The sequence below is a fragment of the Hyaena hyaena genome, unplaced genomic scaffold, assembly GCF_003009895.1.
Source record: "Hyaena hyaena isolate Hyena2069 unplaced genomic scaffold, ASM300989v1 scaffold_246, whole genome shotgun sequence".
NCBI lineage: Eukaryota > Metazoa > Chordata > Mammalia > Carnivora > Hyaenidae > Hyaena > Hyaena hyaena.
In genome coordinates, this window is record NW_024080877.1 from 2,222,188 (window position 1) to 2,236,332 (window position 14,145).

Genomic DNA, 14,145 nt, shown 5'->3' on the forward strand with positions numbered 1-14,145 from the left:
TTGCTTACTGCTTAGACTCCTCCATCTCTCCAATAGCCCAAACTTTCTCCCAACTATTTCCTCTTTAGGAGTAGAAGTAAAAATGCAGTTTTGCCACTTTCATGCTTCAATGAAACATGGACAAATTTTAATAAGGGAGTGTCTCTGAGTATGTGTTTGTTCATGCTCATCTTTTTTTTTTTTTTCAGGAGGGATTTATAGTAAAAAGTGTATTAGACAACAGTCTTTTCAGGAGTGAGGACTATGCGTTTTAGGTAAATTATGTATCTTGTATAGGATAGTTCTCAAGTGTACTTGCACTGAATAAATAATGGGATACCATGGAGAAATTTTCAATTCTTTGTGTACAGGAAACCCCTTTCACTTCAGTGATACAGCAGAGTTGCTGGAAAACTGTCACCCCCATGTTATACTTGAATATGAGAGTGGTATCGAGTATCTCAGCCTTCTTCCCTTTCCCCACTAAGGTGGAAGCAAGAGCCTGAGGTCCCCATTGAAAGAGAATTCAGCAAAACCTGGTGGCACAATTTTTGATCATGGACTGATTAGTATTATTAGTCATTATACTAGATCAATTTCAAAGCTCTACTCAGCTCACATGGACAAAATTTTCTTCATTTTCTCAACCCAATGGTTTCTATCTAGAAACAGGGCAGAAATATTTTTCTTGATGTGTTAAATCATTAAAATCTCAACAACTTTTTTTTAAAGATTTTAGTTGTAAGTAATCTCTACACCCGGCATGGGGCTCAAACTTACTACCCCAAAATCAAGAGTTGCATGCTCTACCAACTGAGCCAGCCAGATGCTCCCAAATCTCAGTAACTCTTATGTTCCAAGAACAGACTAGCATGGTGCACTAAAACACTAACTCTATTTTTCAAAAATTAATGCTTCTGTAAACTCAGCTGGTCCTTCTCCCACCCTTGGATAAAATCTGGCTAAGCTTGGAATTTATTTTATTTTCAGATAATAAAATTCTCTGTAGCCACTTTAGCTAGAAAAAAAAAAAAAAAACCCAAACCAAACTAGACTCAGTTCCTTTTTTTAGTCCTGGTTTAGGATAATGATCAAATGCAGGAACCTCACTGAAAGGTAACACTTTAGGCCTACCTAGGTAGAAAGCTGGTAGTGGGCAAGCGGGCTGGGTAGAAGGTACCTGAATGGCTTCTTCTAAATTCTTTTTCTCAGTGTTGCATTCTTACTCCTCCTCTCCCAGCTTGCTAACAACCATGGTTTCTGACCCTCATCCTCACAAGTCAGTTTGAAGTTAGGGGATGGCTGTGACAGAAAAGGTGTAGGACAGGAGAGGACTTGCATGACTAGAGTATTACCAGCTGGTACTGGAGCCCTGTGGGTTGCTTTTGAGGTTTTGGATCACCCCTCCCCTAACAATGCATCATTGAGGATCTTTTGCCTGCTGCATTCCCTCACAAGTGAGATGCATTCTGACTGGTTGTCTGTGTTACCTTCCTCAGCTCTAGGCATCTGGTGATCTATCTCCAGCACATTTCTTTTCTTTTTTTTAATGAATATAATGTATTATCAAATTGGTTTACATACAACATCCAGTGCTCATCCCAAGTGCCCTCCTCAATGCCCATCACCCATTTTCCCCTCTTCCCCACCCCTCCCATCCACCCTCAGTTTGTTCTCTGTATTTAAGAGTCTCTTATGGTTTGCCTCCCTCCCTCTCTGTAATTATTTTTCCCCTTCCCTTCCCTCATGGTCTTCTGTTCAGTTTCCTAAGATCCACATGTGAGTGAAAACATATGGTATCTGTTCTTCTCTGACTGACCTATTTCACTCATCATAATGCCCTCCAGTTGCATCCACATTGCTGCAAATGGCATGATTTCATTCTTTCTCATTGCCAAGTAGTATTCCTTTGTATCTGTTGAAGTCCTTGCTCCTCTGGAAGGTCCTCATATTAGTACTGCTATTGCCATGAAGTAAGTTACTAAAAACTTAGTGGCCTAAAACAATGTAAATTTATTATCTTACAGTTTCTATAGATCAGGATCTTCCTGAGCCAATAGATCAGAAAGTCTAGGCATAGCCAAATTGAGTCCACTGCTCAGGGTCTCACTAGGCTGAAATCAAGGTGTTGGCTAGAATGGTGATCTCAAATACTGTTAGGGGTGTTCTTACAATTTCACATGGTTGTTGGTGACATTTATTTCCTTGCATCTCTAGAGCTCACAGAGGCTACATCTTCCAGGCCAGCAGGAGAGTATCTCTCTGACACTTGGTCATCTTTTAAAGGCTCATTTAATCAGGTCAGGATGACTCAGGAACTCTCTCTTTTGATCAACTCAGAGGATTAGTAGCGTAATCCTGACAGTGATACCCTATCATATTCCTGAGTCTTGCTCGATTATACAAGGAGAGAGGATTACACAGGAGTGGACATAAGGAAGTAGAATCTTGAAGACTTAGAATTCTGCCCATGGTACCTCTCTTGGGAATTCCTCCGTATCCCTCATCATATCTCCTGTGGCCCACATCTGCGATTCTCTTTCTGTAGGAATGCAATTACTTTCCAGCTACAACTGTCTACCCTTCTTCAATAGGCCACTGGAGCCAGCTCTGGCTTTTTCTATTTCTCATATATGGCCCAGTTTCCACTCAGTATGTCACTCAGTGTCCACAAGACCTCTAACAAGCTCACCAAGTTATCTCCCGCAGTCTCTCTGATTAGTACTGAGGGAAGGGTAGAAATTTCCAACCTTCTATTCTCCCAGACTTATCAAATGATTTCTTTGGATGCCCATGAGTGGCTGAGGGGACAAGGTCACAAAACAGTTTCTACTGTTGTAAATACTCCTCCTTTGTAAACTTGTTCAGGTTGTTTGGTATCTCACTTTGAAAATCGGGAGTAATTGGCACCACTCTAGTGGGCTCAGTTAAAACTAAGACCAAAAGCGTTCTATAACATTGTGGTATCTGGAGTTTATTATTGCTCACTTTTATTGGTTTCTTAATATGTGTTACCCTCCACGAAGTATATAAAGAGGGAAAACTGAGGCTTAGAGGCTAAATATCTTATCTGGGACCACACAATTGATAAATAGTGGAACCGCAGTTTGAAGCCACATCTGACATAGTAGCCCATGTCTTAGCCACTGTCTGTATAACCTTCCTAATTTTTTTGTTCCCAACTTTTTATTTGTTTGTTTTGAGAGAGTGAGAGAGAGCGAATGAGAGCAGGGGAAGAGAAGGGGAGTTGGGGAGAGAATCCCAAGCAAATTCTGCATTGTCAGCACAGAGGCCCATATGGGGCATTTACTCACGAACCACGAGATCATGACCTGAGCTGAAATGGAGTCAGATGCTTAACTGACTGCGGCACCCAGGTGCCCCACTGTTCCCAACTTTTAATCTCTGAACAGAAACACATGGGTGTATTGGGTCAAATTGCCTAGGGATAATTAGACTGCTGAACTTATTATCATGTTGGTTCCATCTCTACCTGTTTGTGTTATATGTTTATGGACATATCTCTTGATAAATGCTGATACAGTTAGAGCTGCTTCTTTCCTCCTGCTCTGGGAAAAACATCCGCAATGTTTTGATCAATTCATTTCAAACAGCTGCAGGTCTAGCACTTTGTTAACTACCAGGGCAAAGAAGGCTTACCAGATTCAGAGTCAGAGAATACAACTGGACCATTGGACACAGGCGACCAAGGAAGTACCTTGTTTACATCTCAAGCAATATGTTCCAGGTGTCTGGTTTATGGGGCAGTCTTAGAGTGGGTCGCAAGGAGGGATGTTGAGAAATTCCATTCCATGCACGAAGAGCTAATTGTGTGCTGTTGATTTGTTTGTATTCCTGTCACAACTAAAGAGACCACAATTGCATGTGGATATTTATTGGATGTATTTTAGAACTGTCTTTTTCTAAGTGTCTGGTTGCCGTATGTTGTACAGAACACTCACCACCTTGCTACTCGGCTGTTTTTTGGTCACAGGCAGAGTCAACCCACCAGATAGAGCCAAACCTCAGGACTGCAGGACACTCAGCATCTCTCTGCTCAAAATGTGTTTTAGTAACAATAGGCCACCGTGAGGCATTTGAAGTGGGCCAGCTCTCCTTGGCTTGGGCCAAGGTGGCAGAGAGCAGAATGATTGCATTTCGTGTGGAAGGATTTCTGAAGAAACTTTAGCCCAGTGGGGAAGGAAAGTTCAGGAATGGTCCCAGAATAGGAATAAAGACCGAATGTGCAGGCAGAAAGACAGACTATAATAGATTTCTGGTTATTCAGCAGGACACTGAGTGCTGTTTCTGGGCTAAAGTTTTGAAATCTTTAGGTCTATATCAAAGAAGTGTTGTTCTTGATTAGCCACAAAAACTATTTCTTCTGTAGCTTATTCACAGAGAAAATTTAATTTCAGACTGTCTGCCATTGTTATCAAATGGAATATGCTCAGAAAAAGGAGATTAATTTCAATAGTTGACTAAATAAATCCCAATTAAGAAGATAAATTTGCTCCCAGGAAAACATGTGCCATACATTCCAGAACAATGCAGAAATGACTTACTTGTGATGGTTTGGCTTTATTCCTCTGTTGCCTTCTCCATATTTCTGTTCCCTAATTAGGGAAACAACCCAGAGGAGACCAAGGGGAGAACGGCTCTCCTTTTTATTAAGCTTTAAAAGGTCATCGCAGGCCCATGAATTGAAGTCCATGGAGAGAGGAAAGTGGTGGAGAAATTGTGCTTGGATGGGGATTTGTGGTTAGGTGTGATGCAACCAGGAATGAGTGTTGGAAGTTATGTTCTCCAGATGGCTTCGTGTCTCAGACCAGCCCAGAGATATCATGCAATTCCCTTGAGCTGCTTGTGTTAAATATGTCTGGGATAGAAAACACAACTAAGTAAGAGATTGTGGAGGAAGAGCCAAGTTCTGGGAAATTCCTTTCCATGCAGCTGGTCTCAGCCCTTTGTGGAGGATTTCACTGGGTTCGCTGGAGCAGGATTCTTGGGGAGAGAATGATCACCTTTACTAAAAAGCAGTTCTTATTGGGATACTGACAAAAGGAAGAAAAGAAATCTCACCTCTGTTGAGAAGCTACAATGTATCCTGAATTTAGTTCACAGAAGACTGGATGAGATAAAATATGGAGAAGTTTTTACCCCCATTTTACAGAATGAGGATAATGAGTCAAGCAGTGGTAAAAGTAAGTTACCTAGGAACTGAGTGGGAAGATTTGAATTGAAGCAGATCTTTCAAACCCCATGGTTTCTCTAATAGTGTGTTGTTGCAATAACATCATTATAAAAATAATAGTTAAGATATATTTAGTATCTAATGACTTTCAAAACTTTTCACCTTTACTTCCACAATAAATAAGTTAGGTATAAATCACATAAGAGAAATTGAGTGATTTCTCTAAAATCATACATAAATGTGAGATCGGAATCAGAACCAGAGCTAAGGGGCCTAATGATTATTTCAGGGACTTGTACTTCAGTTCTTACTTTATTTGGGAAACCTGAACACTAGCTGTCTAAGTTGTTAGAGTCCTGTGTGACCATTTCTTGTCCCAGCTCTTATTCAAGTTAGTGTAGTATTGTCCTTGAAGGAGTGACATGGTGGATTACTGGACAACCTTGTCTCTTTTTTACAGAAGAGCTATATTTTTCTGGAGTGTCTTGGCCCATTGTAGAGCTTCATTCTGGTCATCACGTTACCTGGACAGAAGACAGATTTCTGGTCAGAACTGTCGTAGGCAGTAGACCATAGACTGCCTACATGGACTCTAACATGCATGGTGCTTTTGGACACCATGGCGGCTGTGATCAGTGAGCTGCCAAAAAGGCCAGTAATTGGGTTGTTGGGAACACATTTTCCTTCTTAGGTCTCAGTACTACAGGCTGATCCTTTATCTAACACATCTGTCAATCCCTTAAACCCGCCAGGCTCTCATCAGATTCAGGATTGCTCTGGGCCCTGTGGTGATGGACAGAAGTGTCTTACCTTGTTGAAGACACCAGCTAAGACACTCTATTCCCTTTGCTAGGAAAGGGACCTTCTGGCACAATGTCTCATAATGGCCTAGTAACAACAATGATTGTCTGTCTATTCTTCTATCTACAAAGAAAGAGGATGAATTTGTCCTTAGGGCTACCTGATTGTAAGAGTATTTAGTCCCTCCGCTTCACTGATCTTGTTTTAGTCTGTGACTACATTTGTTTATGCTCAACTCTCTTGAATAAATATTGGCAAAACTTTTATGGGCTTGCTCTCACTGATTTATTGATGTAAAATGGCGTAAAATTGGGAGGGACCTTTGAAATTCTTAAAGGCCAACATTTGCATTTCCAGGAAATTTGAAAATAGGGCAAAAGAAAAGGATTTTGCGCCCAAATTTCTCCTCTGTACTTAACTTTCTCTTATTTAGTTTTTAAGCAATAACAGCAAGGATGGCTGGTGACTTTGTGTGTTTAAATTAAAAACACTATCACTATGCTAATAATCACTGTTGATTGATGCAGCAGATTAGGGTGTATTATCATTAAGAATTGATCTTTGCAGGCTTTAAGGTTTATGAAATAGAGAATTTTCTCTTCTGGAAAATACTAAGAATAAAACACTCTGGTTCTCTGTGCTTAAAAAAAATCTTAGCCTGGTCAGAAGTGACACCTTATCTGTAATAAAAAGGCAATAATTGTGCCAGGAGTCAGTGGCCGCATTTGTGTTTTTGTGAATAAGAAACAGAAAGATTTACTTTATTAAAGACTGAAATGCAAGTGAATGTTCTTTCATGATAGTTTTTACAGGGCTTTCTGCTGCTCGTGCTTTCAAAAGATGAGTTTTCAGGAGATGCAAAAATTGATCTTATAGTCTTAAACCTAAACTCTTGGTGGGGGAGAGAGATAGAGACAGAGCGACAAACAGACAGACTACACCATTAGTATATGTGCTGGTTAGGTTTATCTTCCTTTGTGAGGTGTGTTCACTGAAAAATGGACCATAGACAAACCAAGTTTGGGGTTTTGTTGATCAAAGTGTAACCCAGAGCTTCCATGTCCCTCTTCTGGAACTTCATCTCTTATAATGTCCTTGCTGTGTGTCTTGGAAGAGGTATTTTCTCTGTGGGTCCCTTCACAATAGAAGGACAAGTTCTGTTGTGTCTGGTTGGGGCAGTGGGGCCAGACCTAGGTAGTCCCCTCCAGGGTATGATTCCTGATCTTTTTGGGGATTACAAACACCACATCTTTTGACTTCATGGCACCTATCCACTCCTCTTAAAAGTACTGTGTGGCATGTTTAACATAAAAGTGAATTAACACCATTTGTCTTCAGCATTTAGGACAGTGTAAAACTGTGGCTGGAATTCATATGGGAGGTCACCAGATAACATGCTTTCAGTGAAAGTTCTTTTTCCCTAATGACTTTAAGGAATATCATTAGGAATGACATGTAAGGAATGACATGCTGGGGCCACGCATAGCTACTGAAACCACACTTTTAGAAGGTATGAAAGGTATTGGATGCATCAAGAAAGTGTTCATCATCTTGTAGCCATGGTAGATGCAAGGGTATAACCAAATGGTAGGCTGATTCTCAAAAGGCTTCTGGGTAGATGACAACATGTCAATGGGGTGGTCTGATAGTATATTACAAGTCTAGAACTTCCCCCGGGCAGTAGCTCCTGTTGGGAATTCACATTATTTGCTGTAGTCACTCAGGCTTCTTGCCTGATCACATCCCTGGAATGGGGTTGAATTTCCCAGTGGGGTGTTGTGTAGACTCTTCTGGCATGGAGTGGCGTGCACTGAGGCAGTTCTGAGATCGAATATCACAGAACTGTTCGACCCCCTGCAGTCAGAATTTCCCGAGTGCCCACCCTGAACAAAGTTACAGAGCCTGTTACAAAAACAAGGGAGACTTCATCTTTGCCCTGAAAGGGGGTAATCATCTAGCTTGGGTTTGGGACACACATACCAATAACTCTTTTGCAAAAACAGAAACATCCCATTTCAATTATGAGTCTTGTCTAACATCGAAGTCATCCTTCTCTGAGTGTTGAATCTATAGTTGCTGATTCATTAGCTGTGGAGAGAGATGGTGCTTATGCGGATACTTTCATTTTAAATCCAGTGATTTGTTTATTTAATCGATGGTGGCTCTTTTCCTCAGAAGTTTGTAGCAGACAAAAATATTAGTGTTGTCAGGTAATCACCTGTCTCATGTTCACTTCACCATTGTTGCTATATCAGGCATTTGTTTTGCCAGGCCTTTGGATCCTGTCACTCTCCTGTTTAACACCTTCAAGGTGTGCCGCTGTTCTCAGGATAAAGTCCAACAATGACAGCTAACTACCACCACCTTCTCTGTGTGCTCAGTATACTCACCTCCTTTTATTCATCAAGTGTGGACATTCTGCTGACTGTGTGCTAGCAGTTAGAAGTGTTTTTACATCAGTTAATGCTTTTAAGCTTCATGCTAATCCTATCGGGCGGTCACTGTGTTCCTCATTCCCTTTTTACCGATGGGGAAACTGTGGCACAGATTGGAGAACTTGCTTAAGGTCAGGCAGTAAGTAGGGGCCAGAACGTCAGAGGCTGTGTGGCGCGACCCAGCAGCCTGACTCTGATGTCTGTCCCCCAGCCACTGCATTTCTCTGTTGCTTTCCGGTCTCTGCCATTCTCTTAGTCACTGCAAGGACTTCAAAGAGAAGTTCCTTCTGCCAGGAATCCAAGGGCCTGCCTACTCCCATCACCACCATCACCACCCCTTTCTCCTCCCAGTCTGCCTGCCTCTTGCAATCTCCCTTTTAGCTGTCCCTTTAAATAGCACTTTTCCCTAATCATTACCCCTAACTGAGTTACTGACCGTATTACTCACTCTGAAAGCACCCTGTACTTTTCTCTTATTGCACAAAGCACGTTGGTGATTAAATGATTATTTGAATAATGAAAACATTTTTCTTTTTCACTAGATTGCTATGTGGGGGTAGGGACCACGTCTGTCTGAGTCCTCGGCACCTGGCAGAGTACCTAGGCCATGGTTGGCACTAAGCTAATATATACTGCATTTAAGAAGTTACATGAATCAGCAGACTGGGGACAGGCAAGCAGGGAGACACCCTGAGGTTGTGGAATGAAAGCAAATGCCTAGAAGCCAGGAGGCCCGGTGCTGGTCCTGCCTCCCTCATCAACTGGCTGAATGGCGTCCCTTAATCTCCTAGCCTCCCTTCCCTTGTTTGTAAATAGGGCCACAAATAGCTGCATATCCATCCTGAAAGGTATTGTGAAGACTGAATGAAAGAGGAGGCTCCGGAGGGCACCCAAGGCCATGCAGTCTTACCTTTTTGTTGCTTGTCATAGTAATTTGTTTCATGTTTACTAAAAGGGTGTATTTGATTCCATTTGCTTTCTGAAGCCCGGTCAAATGAAAGTTGCATAAGAAAAATCACTCACAGAAGTCTGATCAACCCTGTGACTTGTAGGAAATCCCTAGGAGAGAGAAGCATGTTGAACTGCACCGTTAAGTATGCAGTGAGAAAGAGGCCTGTGTGGGAGATTCCCTGGCTCAGATGACCTGGAGCCTTCAACAGGGCAGCTGTAAGAGAAACAAAGAGGTGGTGGTGGTGGTGGTAGTGGTGACTGTAGATTAAAATGACTTAAAAAGTATATCAACTTTTTAAATGAGCCAGGTAAAATTAGTGCCCAGGGATGCTCATTTGGGTGATAAATCTAAAAAAAATGCAAAAATTTACCATCAAAGTTAGGTTATTGGTTATGCATTTGGGGTGAGGACGTCTGGGGTGGCTGGCAATGTTCTATTTTTTCACCTCAGTGTTGGAACAAGAGTTTTTGCCTTATAAGAAACCATTACACTATATATTTGTTTGTGGAGTCTTCTCTCTGTCTTCTTTAGTTTTCGATAAAATGCTTTAAACATAACAAACTAAAACAATACAAAAAAATAACCCCGCCAATCAACAGATAATAACTGCATAGAGCTATAAATACAAAATTAAAGGGATGGTTGGAAACTCACAAACATCAATTAAGTATATACACTGGTGGTGATCTCAATCAGGAGTGGGCAAACTTTGGGAGAGGGCCAGATAATACATATTTTAGGTTTTGTGGGCCATAAGGTCTCTGTCTCAACTATTCAACTCTGCCATTGTAGGCAAAAGCAGCCAGAGATAATATGTAAACAAATGGGCAGGGCTGTGTTCCAACAAAAGCTAATTTATAAAAACAGTCTGAGGACTGGATTTGGCCTAAGAGTGCTGGTTCCTTGACCCCTAATTAAAAATTTTAAACCTGGATGTCGTCTGGCATGTCCTCCCAGTGACTACTACTGTGAAAATCAGCCCAGCCCATAATCCAAAACTTCCTTCAAAGTAGTTATGAGAAGGGGCTATCTACTAATTCTAATGCTGCTTTATCTTGCAAAATGCTTTGAAAATGTTATCTTTTGGAATTCCCTTCAGAGATGAGGTGGCAGTGATGGTGTGTCTGTGCCCTTTAAGTTGAATATAAATTTAGGAAATACCTGTGCTAGGCATTCAGAGCCAAAGCTGATGAGTAAGATGAGTGAGTGATCAAGCAAGGTCATGGTGTTTTCCCTCAAAAACATTTTCAGGGAAAGCCCATTGCAAACTAGAGCCCTGTAATAGGCTACTGTTTGCTCTGTTGTGTGGAGCACACTTTCACATCTTTCAGATAGTCTCATGTGAAATTTGATAGTCAATCCGGCTTTAAGGCTTTTTTCTTTCAAATAATGCCACCGATATCAGAGACACAAATTCGACATCATCTGTATTGGCGATTTGGGTATATATATTTTTGTTGTTGTTTTATTTGGAAAGGTTCTTAGGGCTTTCTACTGGAATCTTTTGTGATTTATGTTCTGGTCATGCTGGAAACCCCATGTTTCATCACTATTACAGCTCTTAAAACCAGGGAGTTGTTATTAATTTTCCATGATTGATAAAAACACATGCTGTCATCTCTGAGTAGTCCTAGTACTATGTGGTACAATCTTTGCAACAAATTGACTAATTTTCCCTACAGTGAACCCACTGCTTTTTTTATTCAAACTTAGTGAGCCCATATTCTCATGTTCAGCCCTTTATTTGAATGACCCCAAATCTCTTACCTTTTCACCATTTTTCACGAGTCCTATGTACAGATAACTTAGATCAATACCATGTACATCTTCTCTGGAAAAATCTCTTTTACTTGATGTTACTTTATCCTCATGACATTTTGGGGGATAATTTCTACTGGCTCACTCGAAGATTTATTTACCTTCACCTTGTATTTGACATTATTAGTTTTCATTTAAAACTCCACCACAGGCAAGCTTATGTAGTGGAGCTATTCTGCCAGATCCACTCTGAGTGGATCTCTAAGCCTAAACAAGTTGCAACATATACTTGCAGTGATTTCTCCCTTTGCTCTCAGACGCCTTATGAAATAAACATTCTTGCTACTTCAGAGTCCCATCTTACTCCTGCATCATGACGGTTGGAAGGAACTTGACATGATTAGCCTTTCATGTGGAAAGTGATTTGATTTACTCTGTAAACCAGAATTTATGGGTGGAAGTTATAGTGACTAAATTCTAGAGTTCTGATAGGGCAGGCACAATACTTGTCTGACTCCTCATTTGTAGTAGATTGATTACAAGAACGAGCACAGTTCTTTATGCCTTTCTGTTTCCACACCCTTTATAATGTGACTTTTTGGCTTCTCCCATCAAGACGTACATTCTATCATCTCATCTTTTAGTTTTGAGCCGGATGTGTCATTGCTTCGGCTAATAGCAGGCAGTGGGAGGGACGGTGTGTAACTTCCGGGACTAGACCTTCACAAGCATCGCATGCTTCTCTTTGCTCTCTTGGTCCCCTGTCCAAGTACGTCCACCTACTGAGAGACAAAAGGTATGTTTCCAGTCACTTTTGCCCTAGCCAATAGTCAGTCAGCTTCCAAGCATGTGAATTCGGCTGCCTCACACTAGTCTAACCAACCAAACTGCCAGTTGTCCGGACAAATGAGTGAGGCTGGCTCAAATCAGTAGATCCACTGAGTTTTGAGGTAGTTTGCTATATAGCACCAGCTAACTGATATGCCATTGTGATTCTATGACCTAGCACAGAAACACCTCACTATCATGGAAAAAACACGTAACACATACTTTTTTGAGTAAAGTCATACATGAAAGAATGACTATAGATTGCTAAGTGTAAATTAGACTTGTCGAAGGATGGATGGACCTTATCAGGAAACAGTGTGTTTTCAACGTGGCCTATGTCCTGGCCTTTCAGAATCTTTTTTGGATCATAATTCTATCAGCCATCCTTCAGTTTTTCTATCCTGGCTTCATGTCAAATGCAGTTTTAGTGGGCAAGGGTCTATCCATATTTAGAAATATCATTTAACACTATTCAGTCTCCTCTCACTATTTGCCCAGAGCCCCGTGATGGCACTCAGCAGGACAGGTGCAAAAACAGCTGGACTGGTCTGGGGGAAAGATCAGCGAATGAGAATTAGGAGATGAGGAATCCTATCCCAGCTCTTGTAATAACTGTCTGTGTAATATTTTGCGGGCATTTTTATTGTAATATCATGACACATTTCAATTTTTTCTTCTAGACTCTTACACTCTTGTAAAACTGAAAAAGGTAACATTTGCCTAACATATAACATGAGAATTTTATTAAAGAATAGATAGCGGATAAGATATATTTATATCAAAGACAGCATGCTTCTCTAACATTTATTTTATTTAAATACCAGCTCTTATTAGCCTGAGACCAATGTTGTCATGTTGTCAATCATATTGTCAATTTTAATTATAATTCCTACTTGTGTGGAATTCGCCCCCTTAGGACCTTGTGTAACTTTGGTCAGGGTGGCGGGGGGGCGGGGGGTGTGAGTGAGGTTCATAAGCTCTTACTGAAACCACTTTCTATTTCCAAATTTCTGCTGCTTTCTGTTTTACATCAATGAAGTATTAGAGACAAAAGTAAAATCTGTTCTAAAGTTAACAAAAGTATTTCTTTATATCCTACTCTAATGATCTATATTCTTAAAGAGCTTTTTAATATCATTGGACCTAACTGCTTTAATAAAGAGGGTTTTTTTTTTTTATAAAAAGTATTGATTAGAGAATTGATTAGCTGAGTTTTAGGCTTTGTCATCAAACCACAGCTTCTTACAAAGGTACCACCCCTTATAGGAGGGGCATTATTTTGGGACTAACAATGTGACCTTCCCCAAAATATCTTCTTGAGTGTCAGACTCAAGAGCCTTGATCTATAAAGCAGAAGTTGTGATCTCATAGAATCTATGATGATCAATACTTCTGATATAAACAGTTCCCTGACTGTACAGTTCAGGCTGTGCAAATTGCCACATAGATTTATTTTGTCATGGTTCATAGAGACTCTCAGAAGAAGGGGAAGTTCCTTTATCATGTTTATGAGTTAATTTTTTGTTGTTGTTGCAGTTAGTTCTTGAAACTCTGAGTTTGGGATTGGGTGGTGGGAGTGGGAAGGGCTGGCTGCCGGGCATCTGATGTTGGTTAACTAAGCTAATCATGTGCAAAAATAAGCTTGGCTTGCACGCTGAACTCTGACTACTTTTCTAAATAATTCTATGCCAGCGCCAGGCCTCAAATTAACACCTCTCTCCGTATCTCACATTTCTTCCATGTTCATGTTTCAGTCATAATGAAGCACCTTGGTCCTCAGTGCAATTCTAACAGACACATCTTGAAAGAATTTTTACGGAAGCTTAGACCCTAGTCCTCGAGGAAAGAAGTGATGTAAGGTTTCTTTGAATGTTCCGTGATAATCCCTGCATGGCCACTGACCACCATGCACAAGGGACCTGGAGCTCTTCTTTTACATGACATCATCCTTCCAGAGTTTCCCATGATACCAAGCTCCCCTCCCCTTCCAGAAGGACTGTACTTTTATTTCTTCCCAGGTTTGGAGTCAGGGAGAAGACAGGGGAAAGGCACAGGGCAGAGTCCACACTTCTTCTGAGTTCCTAAGCTGTGACTTCAGTGATATGATAAGAAAGGATTAAAATATAGATCAGTCATTTTTTTGCTAAGTGGGCCAAAAAAGCATATATGGGATTATTTATTCATGGGTACAAAGAAGT